Here is a 14548-nt window from a genome sequence, read left to right on the forward strand (position 1 = left end):
TGAGGGTTGTGCCCATGATGATGGTGAGGGTTGTGCCCTTGATGATGTCCTGGATGGTGGTGAGGGTTTTGCCCATGATGATGGTGAGGGTTGTGCCCTTGATGATGTCCTGGATGGTGGTGAGGGTTTTGCCCATGATGATGGTGAGGGTTGTGCCCTTGATGATGTCCTGGATGGGTATGAGGGTTGTGCCCTTGATGATGTCCTGGATGGTGGTAAGGGTTTGCCCATGATTATGTCCTGGATGGTGGTGAGGGTTGTACCCATGATGATTTCCATGATAGTGGTTAGAGTTGTGCCCATGATGATGTCCTGGGTAGTGGTTAGAGTTGTGCCCTTGATGATGTCCTGGATGGTAGTTTATGGTTGTGCCCTTGATGATATTCTGGATAGTGGTGACGGTTGTGCCCATGATGATGTCCTGGATGGTGGTGAAGGTTGTGCCCATGATGTCCTGGATGGTGGTGAGGGATGTGCCCATGATGATGTCCTGGATGGTGGAGAGCATTGTGCCCATGATGATGTCCTAGATGGTGGTGAGGTTTGTGCCCTTGATGTCCTGGATGGTGGTGAGGGTTTTGCCCATGATGCTGTCCTGGATGCTGATGATGATTGTGCCCATGATGATCTCTTGGATGGTGGTTTATGGTTGTGCCCATGATGATGTCCTGGATGGTGCTGATGGTTGTGCCCCTAATGATGTCCTGGATGGTGGTTTATGGTTGTTCCCATCATGATGTCCTGGATGGTGGTTTATGGTTGTGCCCATGATGATGTCCTGGATGGTGCTGATGGTTGTGCCCCTAATGATGTCCTGGATGGTGGTTTATGGTTGTTCCCATCATGATGTCCTGGATGGTGGTTTATGGTTGTGCCCATCATGATGTCCTGGATGGTGATGATGGTTGTGCCCCTAATGATGTCCTGGATGGTGGTTTATGGTTGTGCCCATCATGATGTCCTGGATGGTGGGGAGGGTTGCGCCCTTGATGATGGCCGGGATGGTGGGTTATGGTTGTACCCTTGACGATGTCCTGGATGGTGGTGAGGGTTGTGCCCATGATGATGTCCTGAATGGTGCTGATGGTTGTGCCCCTAATGATGTCCTGGATGGTGGTTTATGGTTGTGCCCATCATGATGTCCTGGATGGTGGTGAGGGTTATGCCCAGGATGCTGTCCTGGATGCTGATGGTTGTACCCATGATGATATCCTGGATGGTGGTTTATGGATGTTTCCATGATGATGTCCTTTATGGTGGTGAGGGTTCTGCTCATAATGCTGTCCTGGATGGTGATGAGGGTTGTGCCCAGGATGCTGATGATGGTTGTACCCATGATGATATCCTGGATGGTGGTTTATGGATGTGGCCATGATGATGTCCTGGATGGTGGTGAGGGTTGTGCCAGTGATGATGTCCTATATTCTGATGTTTGTTGTGCCCTTGGTGTTGTCCTGGATGGTGGTTTATGGATGTCCCCATGATGAATTCCTGGATGGTGGTGAGGGTTCTGCCCATGATGATGTCCTGGATGGTGGTGAGGTTTGTGCCAATGATGATGTCCTGGATGGTGATGATGGTTGTGTGCATCATGATGTCCTGGATGGTGGTGAGTGTTGTGCCCATGATGTCCTGGATGGTGTTGAGGTTGTGACCATGATGATGTCCTGAATGGTGGGGAGGGTTGTGCCCTTGATGATGGCCGGGATGATGGGTTATGGTTGTGCCCATGATTATGTCCTGTGTGGTTGTGAGGATTGTGCCCAAGATGATGTCCTGCATGGTGGTTTATGGTTGTGCCCATGATGATGTCCTGGATGGTGGTGAGCGTGGTGCCAATGATGCTGTCCTTGATGGTGGTTTATGGTTGTGCCAATGATGCTGTCCTGGATGCTGTTGATTGTTGTGCCCATGATGATGTCCAGGATGGTGGTTTATTGATGTGCCCATGATGATGTCCTGGATGGTGGTGAGGGTTGTGCCCATGATGATGTCCTGATGGTGGTGGGCAGTGTGCCCATGATGTTGTACTGATGTTTGTGAGGGTTGTGCCCTTGATGATTTCCTGGATGCTGTTTATTGTTGTGCCCATAATGACGTCCTGCATGGAGGTTTATGGTTGTGCCCATGATGATGTCCTGGATGGTGGTTTATGGATGTGCCCATGGTGATGCCTTTGATGGTGGTGAGGGTTGTGCCGTTGATGATGTCCTCGATGGTGATGAGTGTTTTGCCCATGATGATGTCCTGGATGGTGGTTTATGGTTGTGCCCATGATGAAGTTCTGGAAGATGGTGAGGCTTATGATCATAATGATGTCTTGGATGGTGGTTTATGGTTGTGCCCAGGATGATGTGCTGGTGAGGGTTGTGCCCATGATGATGTCCTGGATGGTGGTGAGAGTTGTGCCCATGATGATGTCCTAGGTGGTGGCCTATGGTTGTGCCCGTGATATTGTCCTGGATGGTGGTGAGGGTTGCCCCTTTGATGATGTCCTGGATGGTGGTGAAGATTGTGCCCTTGATGGTGGTGAGGGTTGTGCCCATGATGCTGTCCTGTATGCTGATGATGGTTTTTCCCATGATGATGTCTTGGATGGTGGTTTATGGTTGTACCTATGATGTCCTGGATGGTGGTTTATGGTTATGCCCATGATGATGTCCTGGATGGTGGTTTATGGTTGTGCCCATGATGATGTCCTGGATGGTGGTGAGGGTTGTGCCCGTGATGATGTCCTGGATGGTAATGAGGGTTGTGACAATGATGATGTCCTGGATGGTGGAGAGGATTGTGTCCATGATGATGTCCTGCATGGTGGTGAGGGTTGTGCCCTTGATGTCCTGGATGGTGGTGAAGGTTGTGCCGATGATGCTGTCCTGGATGCTGATGATGGTTGTGCCCATGATGATGTCCTGGATGATGGTTTATGGATGTGCCCATGATGATGTCCTGAATGATGGTTTATGGATGTGCCCATGATGATGTCTCGGATGGTGGTGAAGGTTATGCCGTTGATGTCATTGATGTTGAGGGATGTGCCCATGATGATGTCCTGGATGGTGGTTTATCGTTGCGCCCATGATGATGTCCTGGAAGTTGGTGAGGGTTGTGATCATGATGATGTCTTGGATGGTGGTGAGGGTTGTGCCCTTAATGATGTCCTGGATGGTGGCTTATGGTTGTGCTCGTGATGATGTCCTGGATGGTGGCGAGGGTTGGCCCTTTGATGATGTCCTGGATTGTGGTGAAGATTGTGCTCTTGATGATGTCCTTGATGGTGGTGAGGGTTGTGCCCAGGATGCTGTCCTGGATGCTGATGGTTGTACCCATGATGATATCCTGGGTGGTGGTTTTTGGATGTGTCCATGATGATGTCCTGGATGGTGGTTTATGGTTATGCCCATGATGATGCCCTTTATGGTGGTGAGGGTTCTGCCCATGATGCTGTCCTGGATGGTGATGAGGGTTGTGCCCATGATGATGTTGGATGGTGGTGAGGGTTGTGCCCTGGATGACGTCCTGGATGGTGATGATGGTTGTGCCCAAGATGATGTTCTGGATGGTGGTGAGGATTGTGCCCATGAGGATGTCCTTGATGGTGCTGAGGGCTGTGCCCATAATGCTGTAATGGATAGTGATGATGGTTGTGCCCATAATGATGTCCTGGATGGTGGTGAGGGTTGTGCCATTGATGATGTCCTGGATTCTGATATTTGTTGTGCCCTTGATGATGTCCTGGATGGTGGTTTATGGTTGTTCCTATGATGATGTCCTGGATGGTGGTGAAGATTGTGTCCTTGATGGTGGTGAGGGTTGTGCCCGTGATGTCCTGGATGGTGGTGAGGGTTGTGCCCTTGATGATGTTCTGGATGGTGGTGAGGGTTGTGCCCTTGATGATGTCCTGGATGGTGGTGAGGGTTGTGTCCTTGATATCTTGGATGGTGGTTTATGGATGTGTCCATGGTAACGTCCTGGATGGTGGTTTATGGATGTGCCCATGATGATGCCTTTGATGGTGGTGTGGGTTGGGCCGTTGATGATGTCCTCAATGGTGATGAGTGTTGTGCCCATGATGATGTTCTGGATGGTGGTTTATCGCTGTTCCCATGATGATGTCCTGGATGGTGGTTTATGGTTGTGCCCATGATGATGTCCTGGAAGGTGGTCAGGGTTGTGATCATGATGATGTCCTGGTTGGTGGTGAAGATTGTGTCCTTGATGGTGGTGAGGGTTGTGCCCATGATGATGTCCTGGATGGTGGTGAGGGTTGTGCCCATGCTGATGTCCTGAATGGTGGTGAGGGTTGTCCCCTTGATGATGTCCTGGATGATGATGATGGTTGTGCCCTTGATGATGTCCTGGATGGTGGTGAGGGTTGTGCTCATGGTGTTGTCCTGGATGGTGGTGAGGGTTGTGCCCTTGAGGATGTCCTGGATGGTGGTGTGGGTTGTGCCCATGATAATGTCTTGGATGGTGTTGAGGGTTGCCCCTTTGATGATGTCCTGGATGGTGGTAAAGATTGTGTCCTTGATGGTTGTGAGGGTTGTGCCCATGATGTCCTGGATGGTGGTGAGGGTTGTGTCCATGATGATGTCCTGGATGGTGGTGAAGGTTGTGCCCATGATGTCCTGGATGGTGTTGAGTTTGTGCCCATGATGATGCCCTGGAAGATGATGATGGTTGTGCGCATCATGATATCACGGATAATGGTGAGGGTTGTGCCCCTGCTGATTTCCTGGATGGAGGTGAGGGTTGTCGCCTTGATGATGTCCTGGATGGTGATGATGGTTGTGCCCTTGGTGATGTACTGGATGGTGATGAGGGTTGTGCCCAGGATGCTGATGATGGTTGTACCCAAGGTGATATCCTGGATGGTGGTTTATGGATGTGCCCATGATGATATCCTGGATGGTGGTGAGGGTTCTGCCCATGATGTTATCCTGGATGGTGATAAGGGTTGTGTCCATGATGATGTTGGATGGTGGTGAGGGTTGTGCCCTGGATGACGTCCTGGATGGTGATGAAAGTTGTGCTCAAGATGATGTTCTAGATGGTGGTGAGTGTTGTGCCCGTGATAATGTCCTGGATGAGGGTTTCTGGTTGTGCCCATGATGATGTCCTGGATGGTGGTGAGGATTGTGCCCATGATGATGTCCTTGATGGTGCTGAGGGTTGTGCCCATAATGATGTAGTGGATGGTGATGATGGTTGTGCCCATGATGATGTCCTGGATGATGGTGAGGGATGTGCCCATGATGATGTCCTGGATGGTGGTTTATGGTTGTGCCCATGATGATGTCCTGGATGCTGGTGAGTGTTGTGCTTTGGATTACGTCCTGGATGGTGGTGAGGGTTGTGCCCTTGATGATGGCCTGGATGGTGCATTATGGTTATACCCTTGACGGCGTCCTGGATGGTGATCAGGATTCTGCCCTTGATGATGTCCTGGATAGTGGTGAGGGTTGTGCCATTGATGATGTCTTGGATTCTGATGTTTGTTGTGCCCTTGCTGATGTCCTGGATGGTAGTTTATGGGTGTCCCCATGATGAATTCCTGGATGGTGGTGAGGGTTCTACCCATGATGATGTCCTGGATGGTTGTGAGGATTGTGCCCACGATGATGTCCTGGATGGTGGTGAGGGTTCTGCCCATGATGATGTCCTGGATGGTGGTGAGGGTTGTGCCCATGGTGATGTCCTGGATGGTAGTAAGGGTTGTGCCCATGATGTCCTGGATGGTGTTGAGGTTTTGACCATGATGATGTCCTGGATGGTGTTGAGGTTGTGCCCATGCTGATGTGCTGGATGGAGGTGAGGGTTCTCCCCTTGATGATGTCCTGGATGGTGGTGAGGGTTCTGCCCATGATGATGTCCTGGATGGTGGTGAGGGTTGTGCCCATGATGATGTCCTGGATGGTGGTGAGGGTAGTGCCCATGCTGATGTGCTGGATGGAGGTGAGGGTACTCCCCTTGATGATGTCCCGGATGGTGATGATGGTTGTGCCCTTGATGATGTCGTGGATGGTGGTGACGGTTGTGCCCATAGTGATGTCCTGGGTGGTGGTTTATGGTTGTGCCCTTGATGATATTCTGGATTGTGGTGAGGGTTGTGCCCATGATGTCCTGGATGGTGTTGAGGTTGTGACCATGATGATGTCCTGGATGGTGTTGAGGTTGTGCCCATGCTGATGTCCTGGATGGTGTTGAGGTTGTGCCCATGCTGATGTGCTGGATGGAGGTGAGGGTTCTCCCCTTGATGATGTCCTGGATGGTGGTGAGGGTTCTGCCCATGATGATGTCCTGGATGGTGGTGAGGGTTGTGCCCATGATGATGTCCTGGATGGTGGTGAGGGTAGTGCCCATGCTGATGTGCTGGATGGAGGTGAGGGTACTCCCCTTGATGATGTCCCGGATGGTGATGATGGTTGTGCCCTTGATGATGTCGTGGATGGTGGTGACGGTTGTGCCCATAGTGATGTCCTGGGTGGTGGTTTATGGTTGTGCCCTTGATGATATTCTGGATTGTGGTGAGGGTTGTGCCCATGATGTCCTGGATGGTGTTGAGGTTGTGACCATGATGATGTCCTGGATGGTGTTGAGGTTGTGCCCATGCTGATGTCCTGGATGGAGGTGAGGGTTGTCCCCTTGATGATATCCTGGATGGTGGTGAGGATTTAGCCCATGGTAATGTCCTGGATGGTGGTTTATGGGTGTCTCCATGATGAATTCCTGGATGGTGGTGAGGGTTCTACCCATAATGATGTCCTGGATGGTGGTGAGGATTGTGCCCATGATGATGTCCTGGATGGTGTTGAGGTTGTGACCATGATGATGTCCTGGATGGTGATGATGGTTGTGTGCATCATGATATCACGGATAATGGTGTGGGTTGTGCCTATGCTGATCTCCTGGATGGAGGTGAGGGTTGTCCCATTGACGATGTCCTGGATGTTGATGATGGTTGTGCCCTTGATGATGTCCTGGATGGTGGTTTATGGATGTACCCATGATGACGTCCTGGATGGTGGTCTATGGATGTGCCCATGATGATGCCTTTGATGGTGGTGTGGGTTGGGCCGTTGATGATGTCCTCAATGGGGATGAGGGTCGTGCCCATGATGATGTTCTGCATGGTGGTTTATCGCTGTTCCCATGATGATATCCTGGATGGTGCTGAGGTTTGTGCCCATGATGATGTCCTGGATGGTGGTTTATGGTTGTGCCCATGATGATGTCCTGGAAGGTGGTCAGAGTTCTGATCATGATGATGTCTGGATGGTGGTGAGGGTTGCCCCTTTGATGATGTCCTGGATGGTGGTGAAGATTGTGTCCTTGGTGGTGAGGGTTGTGCCCATGATGTCCTGGATGGCATTGAGGTTTTGTGCCCATGATGATGCCCTGGATGGTGATGATGGTTGTGCGCATCATGATATCACGGATAATGGTGAGGGTTGTGCCCCTGCTGATGTCCTGGATGGAGGTGAGGGTTGTCGCCTTGATGATGTCCTGGATGGTGATGATGGTTGTGCCCTTGATGATGTCCTGGATGGTGGTGAGGATTGTGCCCATGGTAATGTCCTGGATGCTGGTGAGGGTTGTGCCTTTGATGAAGTTCTGGATGGCGATGGTGGTTGTGCGCATCATGATATCACAGATAATGGTGAGGGTTGTGCCCATGCTGATGTCCTGAATGGCGGTGAGTGTTGTCCCCTTGATGATGTCCTGGATGGTGATGATGGTTGTGCCCTTGATTCTGTCCTGGATGGTGGTGAGGGTTGTGCCCCTGCTGATTTCCTGGATGGAGGTGAGGGTTGTCGCCTTGATGATGTCCTGGATGGTGATGATGGTTGTGCCCTTGATGATGTCCTGGATGGTGGTGAGGGTTGTGCTCATGGTGATGTCCTCGATGGTGGTGAGGGTTGTGCCCTTGAGGATGTCCTGGATGGTGGTGTGGGTTGTGCCCATGATAATGTCTTGGATGGTTGTGAGGGTTGTGCCCATGATGCTCTCCTGGATGCTGTTTATTGTTGTGCCCATGAAGATATCCTGGATGGTGGTTTATGGTTGTGCCCATGATGATATCCTGGATGGTGGTTTATGTATGTGCCCATGATGATGTCTTGGATGGTGGTGAGGGTTGTGCCGTTGATGATGTCCTAGATGGTGATGAGGGTTGTGCCCATGATGATGTCCTGGATGGTGGTTTATCATTGTTCCCATGATGATGTCTTGGATCCTTGTTTACGGTTGTTCCCATGATGATGTCTGGGATGGTGGTGAGGGTTGTGCCCATGATGATGTCCTGGATGGTGGTTTATGGATGTGCCCATGATGATGTCTTGGATCCTGGTTTATGGTTGTGCCCATGATGATGTCTGGGATGGTGGTGAGGGTTGTGCCCATGATGATGTCCTGGATGGTGGAGAGGATTGTGCCCATGATGATGTCCTGGATGCTGTTGATTGTTGTGCCCATATTGACGTCCTGCATGGAGATTTATGGATGTGCCCATGATGATGTCCTGGATGGTGTTTATGGATGTGCCCATGATGATGTCTTGGATGGTTGTGAGGGTTGTGCCATTGATGGTGTCCTCGATGGTGATGAGTGTTTTTCCCATGATGATGTCCTGGATGGTGGTTTGTGGTTGTGCCCATGATGATGTCCTGGATGCTGGTGAGTGTTGTGCTGTGGATTACGTCCTGGATGGTGGTGAGGGTTGTGCCCATGATGATGTCCTGGATGGTGGTGAGGGTTGTGCCATTGATGATGTCCTGGATTCTGATGTTTGTTGTGCCCTTGATGATGTCCTGGATGGTGGTGAGGGTTGTGCCCATGATGATGTCCTGGATGGTGGTGAGGGTTGTGCCCATGATGTCCTGGATGGTGTTGAGGTTATGACCATAATGATGTCCTGGATGGTGTTGAGGTTGTGACCATGATGATGTCCTGGATGGTGATGATGGTTGTGCGCATCATGATATCACGGATAATGGTGAGGGTTGTGCCCATGCTGATGTCCTGGATGGAGGTGAGGGTTCTCCACTTGATGTCCCGGATGGTGATGATGGTTGTGCCCTTGATGATGTCCTGGATGGTGATGTCCTGGAGGGTGGTGACGGTTGTGCCCTTGATGATGTCCTGGATGGTGATGATGGTTGTGCGCATCATGATATCACGGATAATGGTGAGGGTTGTGCCCATGCTGATGTCCTGGATGGAGGTGAGGGTTCTCCACTTGATGTCCCGGATGGTGATGATGGTTGTGCCCTTGATGATGTCCTGGATGGTGGTGAGGGTTGTGCCCCTGCTGATTTCCTGGATGGAGGTGAGGGTTGTCGCCTTGATGATGTCCTGGATGGTGATGATGGTTGTGCCCTTGATGATGTCCTGGATGGTGGTGAGGGTTGTGCTCATGGTGATGTCCTCGATGGTGGTGAGGGTTGTGCCCTTGAGGATGTCCTGGATGGTGGTGTGGGTTGTGCCCATGATAATGTCTTGGATGGTGGTGAGGGTTGTGCACATGATGCTCTCCTGGATGCTGTTTATTGTTGTGCCCATGAAGATATCCTGGATGGTGGTTTATGGTTGTGCCCATGATGATATCCTGGATGGTGGTTTATGTATGTGCCCATGATGATGTCTTGGATGGTGGTGAGGGTTGTGCCGTTGATGATGTCCTAGATGGTGATGAGGGTTGTGCCCATGATGATGTCCTGGATGGTGGTTTATCATTGTTCCCATGATGATGTCTTGGATCCTTGTTTACGGTTGTTCCCATGATGATGTCTGGGATGGTGGTGAGGGTTGTGCCCATGATGATGTCCTGGATGGTGGTTTATGGATGTGCCCATGATGATGTCTTGGATCCTGGTTTATGGTTGTGCCCATGATGATGTCTTGGATGGTGGTGAGGGTTGTGCCCATGATGATGTCCTGGATGGTGGAGAGGATTGTGCCCATGATGATGTCCTGGATGGTGGTGATGGATGTGCCCATGATGATGTCCTGGATGCTGTTGATTGTTGTGCCCATATTGACGTCCTGCATGGAGATTTATGGATGTGCCCATGATGATGTCCTGGATGGTGTTTATGGATGTGCCCATGATGATGTCTTGGATGGTTGTGAGGGTTGTGCCATTGATGGTGTCCTCGATGGTGATGAGTGTTTTTCCCATGATGATGTCCTGGATGGTGGTTTGTGGTTGTGCCCATGATGATGTCCTGGATGCTGGTGAGTGTTGTGCTGTGGATTACGTCCTGGATGGTGGTGAGGGTTGTGCCCATGATGATGTCCTGGATGGTGGTGAGGGTTGTGCCATTGATGATGTCCTGGATTCTGATGTTTGTTGTGCCCTTGATGATGTCCTGGATGGTGGTGAGGGTTGTGCCCATGATGATGTCCTGGATGGTGGTGAGGGTTGTGCCCATGATGTCCTGGATGGTGTTGAGGTTGTGACCATGATGATGTCCTGGATGGTGATGATGGTTGTGCGCATCATGATATCACGGATAATGGTGAGGGTTGTGCCCATGCTGATGTCCTGGCTGGAGGTGAGGGTTCTCCACTTGATGTCCCGGATGGTGATGATGGTTGTGCCCTTGATGATGTCCTGGATGGTGATGTCCTGGAGGGTGGTGACGGTTGTGCCCTTGATGATGTCCTGGATGGTGATGATGGTTGTGCGCATCATGATATCACGGATAATGGTGTGGGTTGTGCCCATGCTGATGTCCTGGATGGAGGTGAGGGTTGTTCCCTTGATGATGTCCTGGATGTTGATGATGGTTGTGCCCTTGATGATGTCCTGGATGGTGGTCAGGGTTGTACCCATGGTGATGTCCTGGATGGTGTTGAGGGTTGTGCCCTTGATGATTTCCTGGATGGTGGTGAGGATTGTGGCCTTGATGATGTCCTGGATGGTGGTTTATCGCTGTTCCATGATGATGTCCTGGATGGTGCTGAGGTTTGTGCCCATGATGATGTCCTGGATGGTGGTTTATGGTTGTGCCTATGATGATGTCTTGGAAGGTGGTCAGTGTTGTGATCATGATGATGTCCTAGATGGTGGTGAGGGTTGCCCCTTTGATGTCCTGGATGGTGGTGAAGATTGTGTCCTTGATGGTGGTGAGGGTTGTGCCCGTGATGTCCTGGATGGTGGTGTGGGTTGTGCCCTTGATGATGTCATGGATGGTGGAGAAGATTGTGCCCATGGTGATGTCCTGGATGGTGGTGAGGGTTGTACCGTTGATGATGTCCTGGATGGTGATGAGGGTTGTGCCCATGATGATGTCCTGGATGGTCGTTTATTGTTGTGCCAATTATGATGTCCTGGAAGAGGGTGAGGGTTGTGATCATGATGATGTCCTGGATGGTGGTTTATGGTTGTGCCCATGATGATGTCCTGGTGCTTGTGAGGATTGTGACCATGATGATGACCTGGATGGTGGTGAGGGTTGTGCACTTAATGATGTCCTGGATGGTGGCTTATGGTTGTGCCCGTGATGATGTCCTGGATGGTGGTGAGGGTTGACCCTTTGATGATGTCTGGATGGTGGTGAAGATTGTGCCCTTGATGATGTCCTTAATGGTGCTGAGGGTTGTGCGCATGATGATGTCCTGGAAGGTGGTGAGGGTTGTGCCGTTGATGATGTCCTGAATGGTGATGATGGTTTGCCAAAGTTGATGTGCTTGATGGTGGTGAGGGTTGTGCCCTTGAGTATGTACTGGATGGTGCTGAGGGTTGTCCCCATGATGATGTCCTATATGGTGCTGAGGGTTGTCCCCATGATGATGGCCTGGATGGTGGTGACGGTTGTGCCCTTGATGATGTCCTGGATGGTGGTGACGGTTGTGCCATTGATGATGTCCTGGATGGTGGTGAGCGTTGTGCCATTGATGATGTCCTGGATGGAGGTGAGGGTTTCCCCTTTGATTATGTCCTGGATGGTGGTGAAGATTGTGCCTTGATGATGTCCTGGATGGTGGTGAGGGTTGTGCCCTTGATTTCCTGGCTGGTGATGATGGTTGTGCCCAACATGATGTCCTGGATGGTGGTGAGGGTTGTGCCCTTGATGATATCCTGGATGGTGTTGATGGTTGTGCCCTTGATGTCCTGGATGGTGGTGAGAGTTGTGCCCATGATGATGTCCTGTGTGGTGGTGAGGGTTGTGCCGTTGATGATGTCCTGGATGGTGATGAGGGTTGTGCCATAGATGATGTCCTGGATGGTGATGAGGGTTGTGCGCATGATGTTGTCCATCCCCAAATCCCACGTCTTCTCCAACCCCATATCCCACGTCTTCTGCAACCCCAGGCCGCACCTCTTCTCCAACTCCAAGTCCCACCTCTTCTCCAACCCCAAGTCCCACCTCTTCTCCAACACCAAGTCCCACCTCTTCTCCAACCCCAAGTCCCACCTCTTCTCCAACCCCAAGTCCCACATCTTCTCCAACCCCAAGCTGAACATCTTCTCCAAACCCAAGTGCCACATCTTCTTCAACCTCAAGTTCCACGTCATCTCCCACCCCAAACCACACGTCTTCTCCAACCCCGTCCCATGTCTTCTCCAACCCCGTCCCACGTCTTCTCCAACCCCAAGTCCCACCTCTTCTCCAACCCCAAGTCCAACCTCTTCTCCAACCCCAAGTCCCACGTCTTCGCCAACCCCAAGTCCCACGTCTTCGCCAACCCCAAGTCCCACGTCTTTTCCAACCCCAAATCCCATGTCTTCTCCAACCCCAAGTCCCACATCTCTCCAACCCCAAGTCCCACCTCTTCTCCAACCCCAAGTCTCATATATTTGCCAACCCAAGTCCCACGTCTTCGCCAACCCCAAGTCCCACGTCTTCGCCAACCCCAAGTCCCACGTCTTCGCCAACCCCAAGTCCCACGTCTTCTCCAACCCCAAGTCCCACGTCTTCGCCAACCCCAAGTCCCACGTCTTTTCCAACCCCAAATCCCATTGTCTTCTCCAACCCCAAGTCCCACCTCTTCTCCAACCCCAAGTCTCATATATTTGCCAACCCAAGTCCCACGTCTTCTCCAATCCCAAGTCCCACTTCTTCTCCAACCCCAAGTGCCACGTCTTCTCCAACCTCAAGTCCCACGTCTTCTCCAACCCCAAGTCCCACGTCTTCTCCAACCGCAAATCCCAGGTCTTCCCCAACCCCAAGTCCCAACTCTCCTCCAACCCCAAGTCTCATGTATTTGCCAACCCAAGTCCCACGTCTTCTCCAACCCCAAGTCCCACGTCTTCTCCAACCCCAAGTCCCACGTCTTCTCCAACCGCAAATCCCACCTCTTCTCCAACCCCAAGCCGAACATCTTCTCCAAACCCAAGTCCCATGTCTTCTCCAAACCCAAGTCCCATGTCTTCTCCAAACCCAAGTCCCACGTCTTCTTCAACCTCAAGTCCCATGTCATCTCCAACCCCAAACCACACGTCTTCTGCAACCCCAAGTCCCACGTCTTCTGCAACCCCAAGCTGTATGTCTTCTGCAACCCCAAGTCCCACATCTTCTCCCTCCACACTTACCTAACCACCTAGTTATTTCTTCTCATTCTTTACCTTTCCTGTTGCCTACCCCATGCCTCGCCCACACTCTGTTTCAATCCCCTCTCCATCTGGTTCCTCATAGCCCACTCCTTCTATGTGCTACTAAAATTGGCAGTCTTTCCTCTTCCCTCTCAATCCTGATACAGGGTTTTGTTCTGAAACTTCAGCTTCCACGTTTTGCCTGCACCGCTGCTGCTTGACCCACTGTGTTCTGCCACTGTTGTGTTTTGTTTGTGTTTGCATACATTGTTCCTGAAGAGCATGGAAAAGTAAGAAGTAGGAGCCAAGTGTATGTCAAACCCATACCCTGAGCTTGCTCCACGAATGCACAATATTCCTTTCTGTTCTGATCTGAGTTTCCTGTCTTATTCTCATAACCTTTGATGCTCCAAACGCCCATATATCTGGAATTCCAATGATAAAGAACCATTCGAGAGAAGAAACTCCTCCTCATCCCTTAGCTTGACCTTGGCTTTTTCGGTACAATACTTCCCCAGCAGATGTGATCAAATATACATATAAGCTGGGAATTGCAAGTTAAAATAACTTACAGCACTTGACATTTGTTGAAAAAAAAAGTCTGTCCTGAAATGTTTATTTGCAAATCAGAACCTCATTTCTTGTGGTGGAAATCTAATTGTACTTATTCATTTTGCCTTTCAACTCAGGGATCGTCAGATAAAGCTAGTTCTGAATATGACAAGTTATCCTTACTTTTGCAGCTAATAAGAATTCATTCAGCATTCAAATCTGATGATCTTTGGTTCTTGAGTTTAAGGCAGATTAAGGACTACAGGTTGGCAAAATAAATCAAATATAACAGACCTGATCACTGAACAAGCACAATTATTTGGAGTACAGAACTGATATATGTGAAAACTTGACATTTAGTTGTTTTCCATTATTATCTTTACTGCGATGGAGTGACCATGATTGTCAAGGAATTGTGAGGAGTAACACTAAAGTAGAGGAAAATATAAGCTGCAG

General features: G+C 50.5%; 1 pseudogene; it reads left to right on the forward strand.

Annotated features, from left to right (window-relative positions):
* Positions 1-14548, forward strand: part of LOC140211459 (uncharacterized) — a 177496-nt pseudogene that overhangs the window by 77728 nt on the left and 85220 nt on the right.

Source organism: Mobula birostris, chromosome 17, assembly GCF_030028105.1.
Source record: "Mobula birostris isolate sMobBir1 chromosome 17, sMobBir1.hap1, whole genome shotgun sequence".
NCBI lineage: Eukaryota > Metazoa > Chordata > Chondrichthyes > Myliobatiformes > Myliobatidae > Mobula > Mobula birostris.